Genomic DNA, 19,746 nt, shown 5'->3' with positions numbered 1-19,746 from the left:
TCGCTCACGATTAGAATTTGTCGCCACGTTCTTAACAAGCGAGTCGCCCCCTCTCGCCTCAAATGCTAATCGGGCGCTCTGAAAAAGGGAGACTCGGAAATCCCCCGGAGTGGAGATGAGAGCAAACGGAAAGGATTTTTAAAAATTGGACGAAAAAAAAGAAAAGAAATAAATACATACCACATATTTATGGCCCAAACTTTTCATACGTTAGCAAGAGCTTCTCGGCACTTTTGCATCTCCGACCAGTATGCACACAAACTGCCGGCCGGCCGGCCGCCTGATGCTCCAAACTGCAGTCAAAGTTCCCACCGCGCTCTGGTTGGGCTTTCGGAGACACACACTTCGCCGCTTCGTGCATCGAATTTTATTTTTTGTTTTATTTTACGAGTGGCCGTCGAAATAAACGAGAGCCCTTTTTTTTTCTTCTCTACGACCAATTACCCTCACGGCACGGACTGGATTTATGGTAGCATGTGACACCCCCAAATTTACCGAGCTTCTCCGAGTAGAGCAGATGAACCGATCACTGGCCCTCAAACTTAGTACTTGTGAAGAACAACAACAACAACAAAAAAACTCCAAAAAACGGGACGAGCAGTTCCTCTTTTGCATAGCACAAAACGCAGCGGGAAAAAAAAATACGGCGAAAGGGGCACAGAAGCTTCCTTTTTGCTTCAAACTTTTTCCGCCACTCCGAAAGTCGCCCCCGGAACTACGCAGCAGTAGAAAAGACGTCAAAGACATCAAGTAAGAAATGGCAACATCCATTTAGCACACGCAGGCTACAGACGGCAGGGGAGGTGCATGACTTCAGTTCAAGGATTCTCTGCAGACGCCGCGCCGAGGAGATGCGCCGCTTCCCCGAGCCCGCCCCCCCCCTCCCTCATCCATAATCCTCATCTTTCCATTACGCCTTCAACTATTTCTTAAGATGAGATGAAACTTTAATGATCTCTGTCGGGGAAAATGGGTCATTGTGCTGACACAAAGCTGAGTAACAATACTTTTGGGATTCACAAGCACTGCTGACACTTGTTGCCGGTAAATTTCAACCATGCACAGTGAACACGTACAATTTCAAAACAGGCCCTTCCTGTGTGTGTGTGTGTTATTTTAAACCCAGGTTACTGTGCATTTTTTTTCTGTTAACACCAATAATGAAATCAATTTGGTCACAGACTGACTATCTGATCATCTCCATTCGCCGTTGCCATGGTTACCTGCGGATAACACACTTATCAAGGAGGCGATGATTTGGAAATCATCAGGTGGAGTGACGCTTTGAGTGGGTGCAAAGACGAAAAGGAAGTGTGGAGGAGGAGGAGCGGCACTTTGGAGCCGTCACCGTATCGCGACAAAAATGTAAAGAGGCAGACTGCTAACATCTGGCGCTCAAAGTGGATGCGGCAGAGTTGAGGACTGCCGTTTTTGTGCTATCTGGACTTGTTGACATTTTTAGCCAGCCCTGGACACCATGTAGAAGAACATTTCCAACTGCAATAGTGCAAAAAAGTTTTTTTTTTTTTTCCCCTGCTCAACTCAAGTCATATGGAAGTCAGTCATGTTGATTTTTAGCAAGTCATCAAAAGAGGATTTGCACAGAATTGACGTTTCAAATTCTGATTTAAGTTAACACCTGGCAATCATAATAATGAAAAAGAGGCCTGTTGAAAATGTCTCGCTTGCCTTTCACCAGGAGCGTTTATTTTTGCCAAAATGCAACGTTGTGTGACTTGAGCGTTCACGAGCTCGACTTTCCAACTTGCCAGGTGTCATCATTAAATTGCCATCAATCAACGGCGGCGGGCCTTGAGCACATTTCAGAATCATCCTCTCATTATGCAGATGCTCAGACTAAATTAGGCTATGAACTGGAACTTTACACTCGACTTCGATAAAATCTCATCTTAATAACATCAAACGAAAAGGACAAAAAAGGAAATCCATGGTAAAGACCTGCATGTTGTCATCTTTTTTTTTTGCACAAAAACTCCATTTTTTTTTTTCAGGCCAAAAGAAGAAGAGGCACAAAAGTTCAAAGCAGTACAACATTATGTGCATGATCATGATGAGAAGATAATAGAATTGAGTGATTCTCTGACCTACCACCAGAGGGAGCCCTCGCAGCACTCTTGACTGCATTTGGAGACAGAACATGCTGATGAACATGATCATCGGGCTGCTCTTGTTTTTCCCATTGTGGCAAATGACTTCTTTTGTCTACAAGGCAATTTATTTTAGCGATAAAAGATCCCCGCCAGCTTCGGCTTTTGTTTTGATGCGCTCGCTTCCTCGCACGCGGCTCGTAAATGAAAGTGAACTGGCAGCTCGCCTGACCTCCATTAATTCCAATCTTGGGCTGATGGAAAGTGCGCGCGGCGGGGCAAATGAGAAAACTCCATGTTTCTCGATATTTTGATTTTGTGTAGGTGGCGGGAGCTGGTGTCACCTCCGCCACGCAGGCAGCGTTTGTTCTTCTTCTTAGCAGCTTCTGTCTGGTGTCACTTGAAAAGGTTTAACCGAGTGCTACTGACCATTTTTACACCTCCGTCCAAAAAAAGGTTTGAAATCATATCCTGGTTTTGATAAATGAATGGAAATTCATGGCAGATTTAATCATTAAAAAAAAGAAAGAAAAGGGGGCAGATAGATTGCTACCACTAGAGGGGGCCAGCGTGCGACTTTGCTTTCCCCATCCAGCAAATCTCTAATAAAAAAAGAAAAAAAAAGGGGCAGATAGATTCCTACCACTAGAGGGGCCCAGCATGCAACTTTGTTTTCCCCATCCAGTGAATTTCTAATAAAAAAAAAAAAATTAAAAAAAAGGGGCAGATAGATTGCTACCACGAGAGGGGCCCAGTGTGCAACTTTGCTTTCACTATCCAACAAATCTATAAAAAAAAAAAAATAAAATAAAAAAAAATAAAGGGGCAGAGAGATTGCTACCACTAGAGGAGACCAGCATGCGACTTTGCTCTCCCCGTCCAACCAACCTCAAGTTTCACATGAAATCTACTCACGTTGCTCGGCGCCATCCCCCCCGATCACACCGGTTGCCATCTGCGAGACAAACTGATCAAAAGGAACGGCAATGTGCGGCAGCGGCACCTCTTTATTTCTTTCTTTTACTCTTCGGCTTCGCCTTTGAATCCATCCCCGAAAGTAGATCACACAAGAGCTGTTTGTGGAGCTTCTTTAAAAGAAGGCCGGCGGGAAAAGTTCAGCATGTAGTATCCATGTGACTTCCTGTCAATCTTGACTTTGTCTTCCTGACATGGACAATTGAGTCAAACCTGAACAAAACAGAATCATTTTACGTCGCTGTCGTCATTACGGATACGGCAATTGCATTGCATTGAGTGAGCCGTGCAGGATTTAGAGATGCCCGCTTACTTTTTTGCTCAAAGTTTGTGGCAAGCAAATGGTGCGCGCCGCTCACGTGACAAAGATGTGGCTTCCCGCCATGTCGCTGTGGAACAAAAAGCAGATACCAAGCATGTCAAAACACCACAAACGACACATGGCGTCAATTTGCGGCTGACAGTCGACGTGCGGCCTTCAAACCTCATTTGCGGCGTTTCTTCATCGAGCGCTTTTGAAGAGAAACGCACGGCCTTATCTTCCTCCGTACGCCGGCCGTCGAACCAAAGGAGGAAGATCGAGGACGACGCCAAGAAAACTAGTCCATAAATATATGGAGGAACATTTCCGTCTGGAAATCAGGAGGACAGTAGTTGTTATGAATAATTTTGGCCGCTGTGCACGTTGTCCATCTCAAAGGCATAATAAGCAAAGAAAATTAAATGAATTGTATTGAGAACATTGTTATTGTTCCACTTCCTATGGCCTACAGGTTTCGCACCAAACACTAACGTCTCAGAAACTGAATGAGGCTCCTTTCTTTTGAAATCAATAAAAACAAGTAAATCAATAATTAAAACGAAATAAACAAACAATCAAAAGGCCAGTTGGCAAAAACGACACAAATGCAGTCAGGTCGTTTTGCAAAAACGTCAGCCAATCGAACCGGGCGAATTCAAATCGGAGACGGCGGGAAAAGACTCAGCGAAGCGAATGTAGCAGAAGCCGGGAGACAACAAGGAAGGGGAAGAGCGATGAAGCAAAAAAAAAAATATAAAAATAGGAGACAGAAAGAGGACGGACACATCCGGCGAGCTAGTGATTGCTTAGAGCCAAACAGCAGGTCGGGATTCAAGCCCAGAACCGCTCAGCAGAGCTACGTGCTCACCGGCGGAGGTGGGAGAACCCGGTCCAGAAATGAAAAAGCCTGCCACCTTTTGTCTTCGACTTAACTGGCTGGCCAACCAGACAGGATGTGGCAGGGTTTGACTTTCTGGACTGGTTTTGCTAACCACTAGTATCACAGATCTCGCAAAGAATGTTTTGTTTAGGGGCAATTATGACATGAATGCAAATGTCATGACGTCCGACACTACCGCCATAAGCGCCTGCCGTGGCGCATTGACACAAGTAATTGATACAATGACATTTGCAGAACCTTTATCAACAAGCGCCGCCATATTACACGACGCACCTTTCTCCCTGCGCCAACCTTTTATTGCTTTGCGTATTCCAAAATGTCAAGCCGACATCGGAGTTTAGCGAAGATACAGACCGGAGCGTGAAATAAGAAAATCTTAAATTGTCGCTGATGGAAACGGAATGAGCGTGAACTCTCGGCGGATGCCGTGACTTCGCTCCTGGTCGCACTTGCCCCGCTTCTTTCTTTCATTCGGACCACCATGATTTTTATAAACTACATATATGTATAAATATATCCATATGTAAATGAAAAAATTATTTCAAAAATTATTTTCATTATTTCTTTCATTCAGACCACCATGATTTTTTATAAACTACATATATGTATAAATATATCCATATGTAAATGAAAAAATTCTAATAAATAAAAATACATCAATATACAGAAATAATTATTTAATAATTATATATATATATATATATATATATATATATATATATATATATATATATATATATATATATATATATATATATATATGTGTGTAAATGAAAAAATATAATAATAAAAATATATAGATATGTACATATCTATATATTTTTTCTACTTTCAGTATTTCTCTTTCAAAAAATGGGCTGATGAAAAGATACTTGTAAATCCCTTTCAAGCTCTAGCCCAGAAAGACTATCTATTCAATGTTGAAAAAAGGTTTTTCCATGAAAATGTCATTTGATGCCTGTTCCCAAAAATCTGGGGACGATGATCTCACAGGTGGCCCCATTTTAAAAACCCTCATCATTGTGGAAGGGATACTCGCTTTTTGTTCAGTTCCTGGGCCAGTGCACTAGATGGCAGTCATGCAGTTTGGCTGGCGTCGCCATCCAAGCCCCCCCCCAGCCCCAGCCCCCCACTTTCCCCGAGCTGAGCCTAATGGCATGTGGCGGCTGGTGCCTGTGAGTAATGCCGCAGGAAAAAAAAGCATTCCATAACCTATTGTGGGTTGGGATGCTGGTAAAAACAAAGAGAAAGAGAAGCAGGGAATAGGAAGAAAACCTGCTGCGGTCGGTCCACCCTTGGCGGGGCAGGGGAACCGACATGGCGCCGTGAACGCCAAATCATCCTCAGACGTGGTTAGGAGCGTCGTGTGACATCATCAGCCTCCCTCCCGTTCGTGTCTGCACCTTCAAATGAAAGCTCCTGCGCTCGACTCGATACCCAAATCGATGGTGGCAATAAAGACTTTTTTCACTGACAGGCGCTCGGTTCTGTTCTGACCGTTGAGCTTTTCGACTCGACCGACCACTGTCACAGTCACACCACAAAGTGGCAGAACGCAGAGGCGCTCCGAGCAACCATTCCAGGGCTCTACTTAGGATGAAATCCTCATTCAAGCATTTGGACACAACACCAGACCACAACAAGGACGTCTAAGGTCATACGTCAACTTTGTATTTGAGCTCATGAAACATTTACTGCACTTGGGGGCGGTGATTCCATTGTGTACGTAAGATTTCAAAGTAAGAAACAACAAACAGGCTTGGTTGGAAGCCTGAAATAAAAGGACGTGACCTTGAATGCGTTTGTGGGGGTAATTAGCGCAAGTTAGCTAACGCGACAAACGTATGCCGTGACTAAGCCAGACTTTATGACTTATGCGTTTGGGGAGGTAACTAGCGCAAGTTAGCTAACGCCACAAACGTATGCTGTGACTAAGCCAGACTTTATGGCTTAACTTATGCGTTTGTGGAGCTAACTAGTGTAAGTTAGCTAACGTGTCTAACGTATGATGTGACTAAGCCAGACTTGATCAGAATTTAACTTTAAATAGCGTAAGTTAGCTAACGTGACAAATGTATGCTGGGACTTGTTTTATGACTTCATTGATGACTTGCCTGAACCAAGTCATCAAGTCATCGAAATTGAAGAAACAAGTCCACAAAATGTGAGGTCTTGATAAAGTCCCGATTTAGTTTGGGCTGTCCGTGTTGATGCTACAAATGGAGCACTGCTTTCAAAAACGAGGCATCCTCTCCACTCGGGATGCGCACACGCACCAAAGCGCATATTTTAGTACGAGGCGACATTGATTTTAATAGCCACTTTAAATGTCTTTATTATTTTAAAAGCACTTTATGAGTCGCCCCCGGCCTTGCGGGCGACCATATGAGATTCCGTTTAAATCATCCCAACCAAAGCCGCCGCCGCTAACCAATTCGGCAGCATCTTCCGACACCTCCTTGTGCGTTAAAATCAGTTTCTCCCAAATGAATGGATTGGCTGGAGGGGGCAGATTTCTATTAAGGAAATCTCGTATCCCTACACAGATTCGGGGAAAATACGATCACATTTTTTGAGCCTCCATCAAAACATGAACATTGTTGACATATATTTGATCATTTGGAAACCAACCAGATGTGACAATTCATTTGAGACGGTCAACACTTCCTGTTCTGGAGGAAGCGAGCACAAAAAGTCTTGTATGTATTTTTGAACAAAAAAAGTCACCGTTATGTTATGAAAGCTGAGTGACTTCGCAAATTAGTTTAAATCTTTACAGACTCGCCGAATCGCTCCGCCCTTATTAAGCATCTGTTGCTTAAGGACCAATCGGCGACTAATGACAGAGACACATGGCAACTGTCTAAACCCTCGGTGTCAAACTCAAGGCCCGGGGGTCAGATACGGACCGCCACATCCTTTTATGTGGCCCGCAAAGACAAATTCATCTCAGTAGTAAAATTGCAAATTGTCTTCATGTTTAAAAAAAATAGAGACATTGTTAGTATCTCTATTTACCATTCATCTTTTCAATATATTTGAATTATTATTATTTTTTTACTTGTTTCGGATTCGAAAAATAAGAAACTACGACGACGATGCGGCCCGCAACAAAAATGACTTTGGCACCCCTGGTCTAAACTGTCAAAAACCGCGTAGCTGGGAAAAGAACAAGTATGTCTGATCCATGGATTTTGCAACTTTTCTTGAGAAATACCATTAAGGCCTCAATAAAGGTGTCTAAACGGAGGATTACTTCCATCAGGCCACCGGCATGTGAATGTAAACTCTGCCAGACACTTATCAGCTTGGAAATGACACAGCGCGGCGATACCGAGGGGGGTGGGGACGACTCAAATATTTATTCCGAGCCCGGTGAGTCGAAGAATAAATCCGTTTGCTAATCGTGCCGTGAGACGCTCGCCGCCAGTGAAAAAAGGGGTTTGCGTAAATGACGAAAAGATTAGCGCCTTGGCCGCTTTATCTGCAGGTCCAAACTGCGGAGGTGCATCACTCAAACACCTCAAATTCCTCTTAAGTTCCGGTTGGGAATTTAAGGAGGATTTAGAGGCAGCCGTTTAGGAAATCCTGCGATTGTCTCTGCCAGAACAAGATAGCGCCGCGGCTTTGACGGTGTAAAGCCGTACCGGGTATCGGAAGTCGGGTCCGCTCGGACGCTTGTCAAACGTGACGGAGAAGCCCTCGGATTAGAGCCCAGGCAGGTGTCAGTCAAACGTCGGCGGCCTGTATCGACTCCTAAACATTGGACGCAAAATCATATAAGCTCGTCGCTGGCGACCAAGGGCCTATTTTCATCTAGCTTTGAACACGTCGAGAAAAAAAAAAAAAAAAAGCCAGACCCGGTCAGCACCTCGGTGGATTAGCCGGCGCCGAAGGGCTGGCTCAGATGCCAACATATACAACGCACTCGAGAATCAAACAGCCTATTTGCTCGGATAAGACACTCCCAATACAAGTCCAAAATGGCCCGCGTCAGCGATATTATGGATCGAAAAAGATGTCACATTTTTGCGGCATTCTGGATCTGGATGCTTTGAGCCACGGGTGCGCCCTCTAGTGCTTGGCAAAAGAATCACAACATGAGTATTGAACTTTGAAATTGATTTCCAGTTTCCATGAATCCTCTACGACGACTGTTTGTTTTGAACTTTCATGAAAGTAGAAATTGATTAAACGTTCTCCAGATTTTGTCTGGTCTTCGATGAACACCGAGGCCGAGGTCGATTGAGATGGTGACGTGTCCGTTTGTCCGTCCATCCAATTAATTATTTTTTTTTTTTGTAGTGGCTAGAGTTTTGCGACTTGGTCATTTTAAAAGTAGCTCACCAGCTGAAAAAGTGCGAGCATCCCTGGCTTACAGGATCAAACCAGGTCAATGCCAGGCACCCCGCTTTGAGCGGAAGAGATGAAAAGACTTCAAGACTTTCTCCTTCCCCAAACACAGCGTACGGAATGATTATGGAGCTCAATATCATATTGATTTCAGGACTTCTTCTCGATGAGACAGAGAGAGAGACAGAGAGAGAGTGAGTGGGAAAGAGACACACACATGCACGCACGGACGGACGGACGCACCCCTGGAGCTTCATTTGCATCAGTAGACGACTTTATTTGAGTGTTTTTGATGCAGCACGGCTTTTTGGCCAAACGACGTTACTGCCCTGGACGGACTGACGGACGCACGTGGGCGTAGCCAGCCAGTAGTAGCAGCAGCGACTACTTTTGTGCATCCTCCATTCAATTGACACTTTTCAGCATGCTTCATTGCTGGAGATGAGGTCTCCAATAACCGGTGACCAGGTGTGGGTTGCAGAACTGCTATGGTTTTGCAACGTCGGAATTTCATGGAGGGGCGTCCGAGCGTTCGTCGCCACTGACGTATATTTGGAAGCATGTTCAGTTTTTTTTTTATCAGGTGGACGGACATGAGGGAAAGCTTGTCTGTGAATTTTTTTTTTGTAAAGCCACTCAGCAGGCACACTCGAGATTGACCTTCCAGGTGGGATTTGCACCTCAGCAGCTTTCATTCAGCCAATGGAAAAAAAATAAAAAAATCTCTCCTTCACTTGCCAACTTTCCTCCACAACCTTCTTGACCTTGACACAATCTCTCAAGTGGGATTGTATCTGATGCTGCCAGTTCAAGGTTGGGGTCGGCATGGTAAAGCACCGGGGGATGAAGTGCTTTTAAGCGTTCTGGCATAAACGCACCTTCTGGTCCGTCGTGTGCGTGTTTTATTTTTTCCCCTCCTGAGGACATTCATAGTGAATGTGTTCATTGGCCACAAAACATGCTTGATTTGCATGCCTTTTTAATGGTAGCGGCTGAAAAACAAAGGGCGCCGTTTCTCGGGAACGTTGCTTGCATTGTTCAGAGCGGAAAGCCGCCCACTGGCTTTTTAGACTTGAGTTGTCCTCACTCCATCGCTTCATGTCGGACAACAAGGTGGGAATGGGACGTAACTAAGTATTTCAGGAGACTTTTTACAGTGGCATCTATCTATCTATCTATCTATCTATCTATCTATCTATCTATCTATCTATCTATCTATCTATCTATCTATCTATCTATCTATCTATCTATCTATCTATCTATCTATCTATCTATCTATCTATCTATCTATCTATCTATCTATCTTGCTAGCTAGCTATAGATATCTATCTATCTATAGATCGTTCTATAGATCGTTCTATAGATCGTTCTATAGATCGTTCTATAGATCGTTCTATAGATCCATCCATCCATCCATCCATCCATCCATCCATCCATCCATCCATCCATCCATCCATCCATCCATCCATCCATCCATCCATCCATCCATCCATCCATCCATCCATCCATCCATCCATCCATCCATCCATCCATCCATCCATCCATCCATCCATCCAGAAAGTCTGACTAAAAAAAAAAGAATCGCATTGTGGCCGATGCGATGCCACCTGTGTTTGTACTTCTGCTACATTTGCCTCGGGCGGTCATAACAATTTCAATCGGCTTATTTTTTGCGCTGGCCCGCTGAGCCCTGACATCTGCTATTTGCGTTTGAATTAGTGCACCCAATCACCTCGTATCGATTATTTGTGTTTTTCTTTAAAAACAAAAAAAAAGCCCGCTGGTTGACTTCATGTTTCACTCATGTGCACTTCGGATCACAGAAGACGTACATACGATCGGTTGAGGACAAATGACGACAGATTGCGCCTTTATCGAAAACGTTAGTGCTGACACATTCCAGATGAGCCTTCCCCGACCAGTCACGCTATTCTCTTGGCACTCCAGCCCCATCCTGACCACGGCGCTTCCATTTCCGGACGTAGTGTTCCATCAGGCTGCCTGATGAAGAAGCATGTCTGGACCACCTGCGCTTTTGATTGCAAGGTAGCCACCGGTGGCATCCCGACGCCGCGGCTTGCCATGCTCGGGAGCTTGAAGGACACAACGGGGTAAATAAACGAAAACACAACCGAGCGATAAAGAGGAAATCACCGCGTCTGCCTTTCATGTTCATAAAATCGGATTTCATTCCAAAGGCCAGGCGCTCCGGGAACTGCTTTGTCTTTGGAAGATTGTCTGGGCAGATGGCGTCCGTGCCGGGTTGCGGCTGATAAAGCGCATATCGTGCCGCTAATGATAGCATTAGCCGGGGGTGAGCTGCAGGTGCCTCATCACGATGTTTGCCTGCTAAACTGCTGACTTAAATCCCAGAAGTGGAAATGGAAGAAAACATGACGTCTGCAGCGAGAAGGGCTTCCTCTCTTTGAAAATCGTCTCAGAGCACTGAATTCTTCATAACCAATAACTCACTTGGAAAAAAAAAACGTGATTCAAAAGGCAATTTAAGAGGGACGCTTACAAACGGAAAATTAGCCAAGCTACTAGTCCAGCGCTACATGCTACATGTTGCTGTAAACAAGTCAAAACAAATATGGTGGCTTAAAAATAACCATCACGCAAAAAGAGCATTAGCGTGACATTAGCTTTAGCATGGCGAAAGGACAAAAACTCAGCTGCGGATCGAGTAAGAGCATGTGACAGTTTGCTATTATTATTTTATTTAGTGCTAACGTGCTACATGACGCCCGCCCAACTTCATTCCCAACTGTCTGCCGTCTTTGATTCTGCATTTCCGGCCACTTCCGCCGCTTTACTTTGTGAACCCTGACAAAGAAAGAGACAAAAGGTCTCCGCAGAATTCAGTCGCCGGACGTCAAACTCGCCCGCCGCATCGGGGCGAGATCAAAAAGCCCATGTAAGTCGGCCCTATCTGACACCTGGGTGTCAGGTGCGGCGCTTCAAATTGCACAAATGAAATACGGCCGGCGTGTCGCTCAAAGAGCGATCATAATCACCGCCACGGGTGGATCCATCACGCCAGTTTACCCTCCGTGCCGTCAAAGCGCCGCTGATGGCCGCGGGTATATTTTAGGCAAATGATCTGGCTCGCGTAAGCAATTTGAGCACGCGAGTGGGAGTCAATTCAAGAAACGATCTCGCCGAGGAGGGAGGGGAGAGAGAGAGAGAGAGAGAGAGCGAGAGATGGAGAAAGATAGAGAGAGACGGAGAGAGAGATCGAGAGAAATGGAGAGCGAGAGAGAGAGAGACAGAGGAAGGGTGAGAGAGAGTGACAGTGAGAGAGAGACAGAGAGCAAGAGAGAGAGAGAGAAAGCGAGAGAGGGAGGGCGACGGAGAGCGATTTAGAGAGAGAGATGGAGAGAGAGAGCGAACGAGAAGAGAGAGAAAGAGAGAGAGATTGTGAAAACAGATGCCCGAGGAAAGAGATATTGGAAGATACAGTGTACTATGGGGGCTCGCTACACAGCTACAAAAAAAAAGAAAAAAAAATGTACACATCAATTTTGTCCTGCACTGGCTGTTTTTAGGCCACTCCTCCCTCCCCCACTCAAATTCAGAGACTTTTTTTAAAGTTATTTCCAACCTGCACTTTATGCAAACAAACTGGAATTTGAAAAGCTTGGGGAAAAAAGAACGAATAAGTTCTTGCACAAACAAAGACTCTCCGTAACTTCCGACAACGACCCAGGCTAAACTCGGCGGAGATGCATTCAAAAATCTCCCCAACGTGAATTGAAGGAAAATCTTGACCGTTTAATCCGTCACGTTTGCCGTTTTCTCACCGGTGTGGCTTTTCAGCTTCGCCCTCTTCCTGCGAGCAAATGGATCATGTTTATGTATCGAGTGCCGGACTTGCCTGCAGGTGGGTGGCCCGTGTAGACGTTGACGTACGCGCCGCTTTTCCAAATGAGATGGACCGACGATATGATGGGGATGAGTTTGCCAGGGATCATCTGCTGATGTAAATGCAAATTTACCGAAGTGGCGTGAAAGCGGCCGGCGGGCGGGCGGGCGGGGAGGCGATTACCTACATGGCTGCTTTTAATGAAGAGCGAGCAAAGCCAAGGATTGCGTCCTCGGTATGATTACACTGAATAATTCTGTTTCAATAACGTACACGTCTCTTCGCAACCAGGCAGCCCGGGACACGACTTGTTGCGTCGTGAACTCGAGCGTGGCTCCAGCACATGTTTGAGAAATTTCTAGCCTGTGGCGCCCGCCTCAAGAACAGTCAACAGGCTTGGAGTGATCCAAACCTGGGGAAAAAAAAAACATAAAGGCAACAACCTGTAAGCATTCCGATGACTTGAGTGACTTTCAAGAATGAAAAAGAGAAAAAAAAAAGAATGTTGCTGACTTTTGCTTTGCTGCTTCTCAAGGACACCTCAAATCTCGCTGTGGTTATATAAAAAAAAAAAATCATCATCATCAAGTTTATTTGAGGCTCATTTTTCTTTTTTTAGTGTCACTTCAAAATTATAGTCCGCGGTGATGACTTAAATCGCTAAAAAGACATTTGAAATGAGGTAAAATGACAGTAATTAGCCGACCTAGCGCCCCCTTTCAAGTGCTAATGTGTGCTGATTTCCTCAATGGCTATTTCAAGAAAGCCCGTTATTAAGAATCAGATGAGCCACGGTTCATCATCTTGAATGAAATATATTGCTTTGTCATGAAATTTCTTCACTCTTTACAAAGCGGAGAACGGGATTTTTTTTTTTTTTGTGATCACAGGGCTTGCCCGCGCTCGGCTTCTGACTGGCCAATGTCATCGCTTTTTTTTTTTGGTGGGCAAATCCTCGTGAAATGAAAGCTCTTTGTATAATGGTTCTTGACATTGGGCTGTCAAAAGTTCCCATTTCAAACCAAAATGGCAGCCAGGCAGGCCCTTGAGACTTCTTCATGTGTCCTGTTATGGTGGACAGGTGGTGACTTAGGTTTTTGTCCTGAATCTGACTTTTATGGAAATTTGTCCGGCTCAAAACAAAATGGCCGCCTTCCTTCTCACTTCCTGGCACAGACCTCTACACTCAATTTTGGAACCATTAGTAAAACATTTTTTTTTTTTCTTCGAATGGCTGCTGACTTACTGTTTCCGTTTCTGAGACTTTTTCCATGCATGCGCACACAAACAAACATGTCCACCTAATGTTAAAGACCAAGTTTGATAGGTTGGCGCAGCTCAATATAATTATTTTCATCAGGATATATTGCAAAAGAATTGACCACCTTCAAAACCTTGGCGCATAACGGTTCAATTTAAGCCGTTGTTTTTATTTGTTGTGTGTTTTTTTTTTCTTTCCATGCGGCATCTTTATCCGAAGCCCATTACCTTGCTGTCGACCTCCATTGCGGCTTTTCTCATGCGATGCATTTGTCACGTGCGATTTTTTTTTTTTTTGCCGCCCGCCCGCAGGAGCTGCAAAAGCAACACGGTGAGCACGGCGAGAGGCGGGGCGGAACCCCGGCGGCCTCCATTGACCGGCAGGCAGGCTGCAAATTGCATTGTCACACTTTAGGAGAAACAAGCTTGTCAGTCATTCCTAAAGTTTGTTTCCGCACTTTTGTCGGCGTGGAACCTTGAAAGCGTTTGGCCTCGTCGAAAGCAAACAGCGGGTTGGCTTTCCACCTGCGAGCGAGCGAGCGAACATCATGGTGAAAAGCGAGGCCTGTGAGGGAGCGCCTGCTCGTTCGTTCGCTCGCCTTTAGCACTAATGGGGCCCAAACTGCGGCGCTTAGGCTGCATATGAATGGAACGGCGGTTGAATTATTAATGACGGGGTGGTGGGGGGGGTGCGCTTCGCATTCTGCTTGGCACTTTCCGAGTTGATCTGCCTCCCACGTGGATCGGAAGCTGTCACCCATAATTGGAGAAATCATGACAGCGCCGAGTTAAGTGCTCGGCGCTCCCCGGGTGGGTGAAGAATAGGGAGGAGGCGGAGACATCGTGGGGATTTGACTTTGCAACTTGATAAAAGTACTTGGAGTACTTTCACGCCACGGGTGCCAACGTTACCTGAATTACTCAAGGGGCGCAATGGACACAAAATGCCATTGTGGCCTGTAAAATGATTCAATGTCCATTTCAAATCATGAATCAATCGCAGTTTTAAATTGTTTTTCATTTATTTAAACAGCTCATCATCATTTCTTAATGTATGATTTAGATGCAATAACAAGAAAACGATCTGTATTTGTCCCACAATGGGCAAATGTGATGTGCAAAATATGTACTTTCATTTTCTATCATTACTATTATTGTGTTATTTATTATATAATATTGTTTTGTAATTTTGAAATTAGTCAAATGTATTATTTTACTTGATTTATTTTATCATTTGATTTATTTGATCTAAATTATTCTAGAAATGAATAAAAGTCATTTAATGCAAGAAAAGAAAAAATTTTATAAACTAAATTGTTCACAATTTGTATTCACAGTGAATCAAATTGTTTAGTCAAGTACAGATTTTGAAACTGTAATTTCAATTCAAATTTTGTGACAATTTTAAAACAAATTAAAAAATGTGGAATATTTATATGAATCAGTTTACCCCATTTTTGTATTTTATCATTTTAAAAATAATTGATAATTAAGTCATCATTTGTGATTGTGAAATACATGTTGCACGCTCATTTCGTTTTGATCTAAGCACAAGACAGTGGCGTGCCATCAAAGCGCGCCGTGCTGGCGGACCCCGGAGCTTAATCCCAAGTACACCTTTGAAAAGAAAAAGTGAACGTGATTCGACTCCTTTATGAATAAAATAAAAGTCAATCTGTTGTTTTTCTCTTATAGTTCGCCCCAAACAGAGAAAGCCGCCTGAAATGTCTGACTCGACGGAAAGGGCTAATAAAGGGGCATGAAATTGCGTTGCCGTGGAAACACGAGACTTTCAATTCCACGTTGAAGTCGATATTTTATCTCCGGGACCACGACAAGCGCTCTGTTTTTCTACTGAGACAATGCACGTGCCGTTAACGTGAAGATAAACCTAAATGTGACTCTCTACGACAGCTAGCGTGTAAGCCGCGCACGCTAAGTTGACGGCGGGGCGGGCCTTGAAGCTTGAGCCAAGGGTCGCCATGATCGTTGGCTGTCACCTGTTCTTCACGCCAAAGAAAAGTCCAAAGAGCTGCAAGGGCTTTGGGCTTTCTTTCTTTTTTTTTTGCCTTTTCTTGGATCAAGTGCAAATAGAGACGCTGGAAAAACGCCCAGACGACTGTTTGTCAGCACTTTTTCGTCTCGCTGGCGGCTTCAGATGAAGAAAGACTTGACGGCGGCGGAAGAAGAAGAAGAAGAGACGGGGAATACATAAAAGAGCGTCGGAGAGGAGTGAAATATTAGCGCCGCTTCATATTCACCTATTGATCCTGGCAGACTGACACTCCCTCTCATCCTTGACAGGCTCTCGCTCGCCCTCGAGGAAAGACAGTTTTGCGCCGGCGTCAGCAGAACGCCGTGCCGGATCGCCTAATGAGTCACAGCGTTGTATCGCTCGGGCTGCATTACACTCAGAGGTCATTTCCCACCAATGCCGGCATTCGACGTACATAGCCGTCCCATTCATCCATCTGTCCGTCCGTCCATCCATCAACCCACGACCCAACCCAACCCAACCCATCCACCCCAGCCCATCCATCCATCTGTCCGTCCGTCCAAACCAACCCATCCACCCACACAATCAGTCAGTCCCTGAAATGGTCACCAGCGGAACACAAAAAAATAAAACACGCCGATGAGGTCTTCAATGAACTCGCTTTTGTGCCAGAGCAACTGGAAGCATCAAGAACATATCCCTAGACCGGGACCAACTTTTTACAAAGCAAACAAAAAGTCATTTACACAGAAGTAGTGACAACTGGCACCAAGTCAATAAAGAGCAGCCCGCTTAGTGTACTTAGGTCACAGCCAAGAGAGCGGCTAAGCCCTTATTTAGCGGCTAGCGCATTAGCATTGTTTTCGGCAAGTTCTCTTCTGACAAACAGATGAATACGTCAAAGCCGAGTGCTTTTGTATTAGCGGCAGAGAGGCAGGCCCCGCTTGAGATTTAGTTCCGGCGTGGGATGTTGCGTGTCATCCTTTCCATCCCCACTTAATCTCCCCGGGCTCTTGCTAGCGTCCTTGCTAAGGAGCTTGGCTCGCTTTCTCGGAGGTGCTTTGTGGAAAGCTGGGGGAGGCATTTACCGAACAGTGGGAGGCGCCTCGGTGTCCGACGACAGTCGGACATCCCCCGAATCAATAAGTCGTTGAATATATTCCAAAGCAGATATTTTCCCCCGGAGATGGGCATTAAGGCCGCTAGCTTTGATTTAATGCTGCCGTCCGCTGGTTGCCACGTGAGGGTTTTCCCCAACTAAGCAAGTCGGCCATCTTGTCTTTCCCGGCACGAGGGAAGTAAAACGATTGTGACGAAGAAAAAAAATGCTAGTTTAGCTCATAACAACAAAAAATAAAAGCAGTTGGCTGATACTGGGAACTGAACTGGGTCCAGTTGAGGCAAATTTGAAGCTCATTTTTTTCCCCCTTAATTTCAACTCAATTTTCCAAATCAACCAGACTGTTCATTTTTTGGAAAGATTGTCACGTTGCCATTTTAACTCAATACAACGCATTAGCCACAAAACGTTCTTGATGAAAAATCTTGGCGAGTCCAACATGCCAGGCCTTCGGAATGACCTGCTCTAGATTTAACGCTCGTAACAAATTCAAAGAGGGTCATTCACAGGCGGGCTAATTTCCAGAAGCTTCCATAAGGCTTATTAACTCCTAATCAAGATTGAATGGGGCCTGCGTCAGCTCATTTTGCATCATGCCCGACTTGCATCACTCTTTGCTGGATGTGACTGGCATCTTAAGGAAAAGCATACATCATCACCAACTGAGGGGGAAAAAAAAAAGAAAAAAAGAGGCTAACAGTACCGAGAGATCAGCAGAATTCCCCAAAAAGACGCTGATGGCAGAACAACGGCAACCCACTTACTTGAGAAAACTGCAACGGAAGAATGATGACGTTCCGAATGAGTACTTAAGTGGACATTTGAATTCTGAGGAAGATTTGCAGATTTCTCCTGCCTACAGTCACGTTTAGATGGAAACTATTTTGTCCTTACCATTGAAAGTTGACGATTATTGGATTGTCCGATTTGCCGTTTACATAATCGACTTCACTGATCTGATCAATCAGCTGAGAGCAAATTGTATTTTTATTATTTATTTTTTGATCATGATTTATTTGTTTATATTTCATGTATTATTTATATTATTTCTTCTATATGACTTTTTTTATGATATATATATTTTATTTATTTTGGAACAAGAACAAAAAGGGCCTCCACCAAATAATTTGGGACACCGTGTCAGAAATGACGAGTCATCGGATGAGCCTTGGCGTCTCGCTTGCCTTCATGACCTCGACGTAAACGTGTGTATCAGCCGGATGGAGCACAACGCCGACAGTGGAAAGGCCTCGCTATTCAAGCTGGCCTTTAACTGGCCTTTTGCACCATTTTCTTTCCGCTTTCAAAGCGCTGTCATAAATAAAGTCCAACTTGAGCGGCATGACACGTGCTCGACCAAGTGCAGCCGTGCTGGGATATCGCACCAATAACAATTAGCCTGGAAAGCGTTTGGCTAATTATGATGAAGTAGCTGGCGGGGTGCCGACAAATCACTCTGGTGAACAAACGTCTTCGCTACCTGATGGACAAATTGCAGATCCTGTGGAGATCTTCTCTCTTCTCCTCTGTGACCTCAATGCTCTAAAATTCAGTCAACCATCAGCAAGTTCTTTCATTCCAAAAGAAAGAAGCGGGCTTGTTCGGGAAGCGACTGACCGGACTGGATAGAAATAAAATGTGCAGCTATTGTTGATGATGTCAATCTTGCGATACGATAAATTTTGTGGGTTTACATACATTTTCAAAGAATAATATTTGGTTTATAATGAATTCAATAAAGGCATTATATGATTTATTATTTTATTTCTATTTGTCATGAATCATTTAAGGAACATTCACAATACAAACAATTTGGACAAATGTTTTTTTTAAATACTTTCTCAAGTCTGAATTATGTGCCTTTGTTGCAGTACCGGTTTGTGCCACACGTCTGGCAGTATAGGTCGGATTCGGAGTATTGCTCTCTACGTGCTCCATGTGCGTTGACGTAAATTTCCATAAGCCTTTGTACGGAGGGTTTACATGATCTGTTAGCATTGCGCTTACAAAAATTCATTTGCCTAAATAAATATTGTGGTTTAGTTGAAGAGAGTTGACAAAATTGGGGACATCTCAAACGCAAACAAACAACAAAAAGAGCCAATTACAAATAAATTCAAGCTAACAAGAGCACGATTCCACCAGATGGCACCAAAGGAATACATTTTTTTGGCTGTCATCAAAGTGGATATTATGCGCCTTGGCTCAGTAAAGGTTGGGAACTGCTACGTCTGCCCTACCCGACTTTGAAAAGTAAAAAAAAAAAAAAAGGACGCTGCGCTCGGCTTTGTTGGCGGGAACTTTTCAAGTATTTCTTGTCAACAACGGTGATAAACCGATTCCTATTTTTCTTATCGCCTCCCGCCGCCTCTCCCGTGGCCGTACGTGCTAGCGTGTCACTGCCGCTTGGCTAACCCGTGGCTCCGGCTGTGACCGCATTCCCGCTGTTCCAGTCTCGGCGTTCGCTCTTTCCCCCCAGCGCCTTCCTCCCTCTACTTTTTTTTTTTCCTCCGCTGCGCTCCTGTGGCGGAACCGCCAGGTCTTTGTTGCTAGGCAACTGCTCTCTTTAAGATTTTCCCAGTAGAGTTTTGGAGGTAATAAAACAATGCCCCGAGACAAACAGCAACTGGAACCGGAAAGGCCTTGGGGGGTGGGGGGAAGACAGATAGAAGCAAGTTCATCCCAAAACTCTCCTGGTTTTAATTAAAAGCACACGTTATAAATGCTTCAGCTGGAAAGTTAGCTCAGGAGTGCGAGAATACACCAAAGTACGGAATGTACTTACACCTCCGTCTTAAATTAAAAACTCTTTGCGTATGGAAAACTGCAGAAGAATTTCTTTCAGAATCGTGATATCGAGCCTTGGG

General features: G+C 44.5%; 1 long non-coding RNA gene across 5 annotated transcripts in view; it reads right to left on the bottom strand.

The window, feature by feature from the left end:
• Nucleotides 1-958: 958 nt before the first annotated feature.
• LOC147059990 (uncharacterized) overlaps nt 959-19,746 on the bottom strand; it is a 132,417-nt gene continuing 113,629 nt past the window's right edge. For 4 of the 5 annotated variants that reach the window (XR_015068705.1, XR_015068701.1, XR_015068702.1 and 1 more), the window contains 5 exons: nt 12,691-12,915; nt 12,516-12,612; nt 3,568-3,715; nt 3,397-3,472; nt 959-3,296 (listed from right to left, as the gene is read on the bottom strand). This is a non-coding gene — a long non-coding RNA (uncharacterized LOC147059990). Of the gene's footprint in view, nt 3,297-3,396; nt 3,473-3,567; nt 3,716-12,515; nt 12,613-12,690; nt 12,916-13,016; nt 13,055-19,746 lie in introns of all 5 variants that reach the window. The other variant, XR_015068704.1, reaches the window with a different exon arrangement.

Source organism: Syngnathus leptorhynchus, chromosome 2, assembly GCF_054491065.1.
Source record: "Syngnathus leptorhynchus isolate UIUO chromosome 2, UIUO_Slep, whole genome shotgun sequence".
NCBI lineage: Eukaryota > Metazoa > Chordata > Actinopteri > Syngnathiformes > Syngnathidae > Syngnathus > Syngnathus leptorhynchus.
Note: the sequence above shows the minus strand (reverse complement) of the source record. Positions and strands in the feature narration are given on the sequence as shown.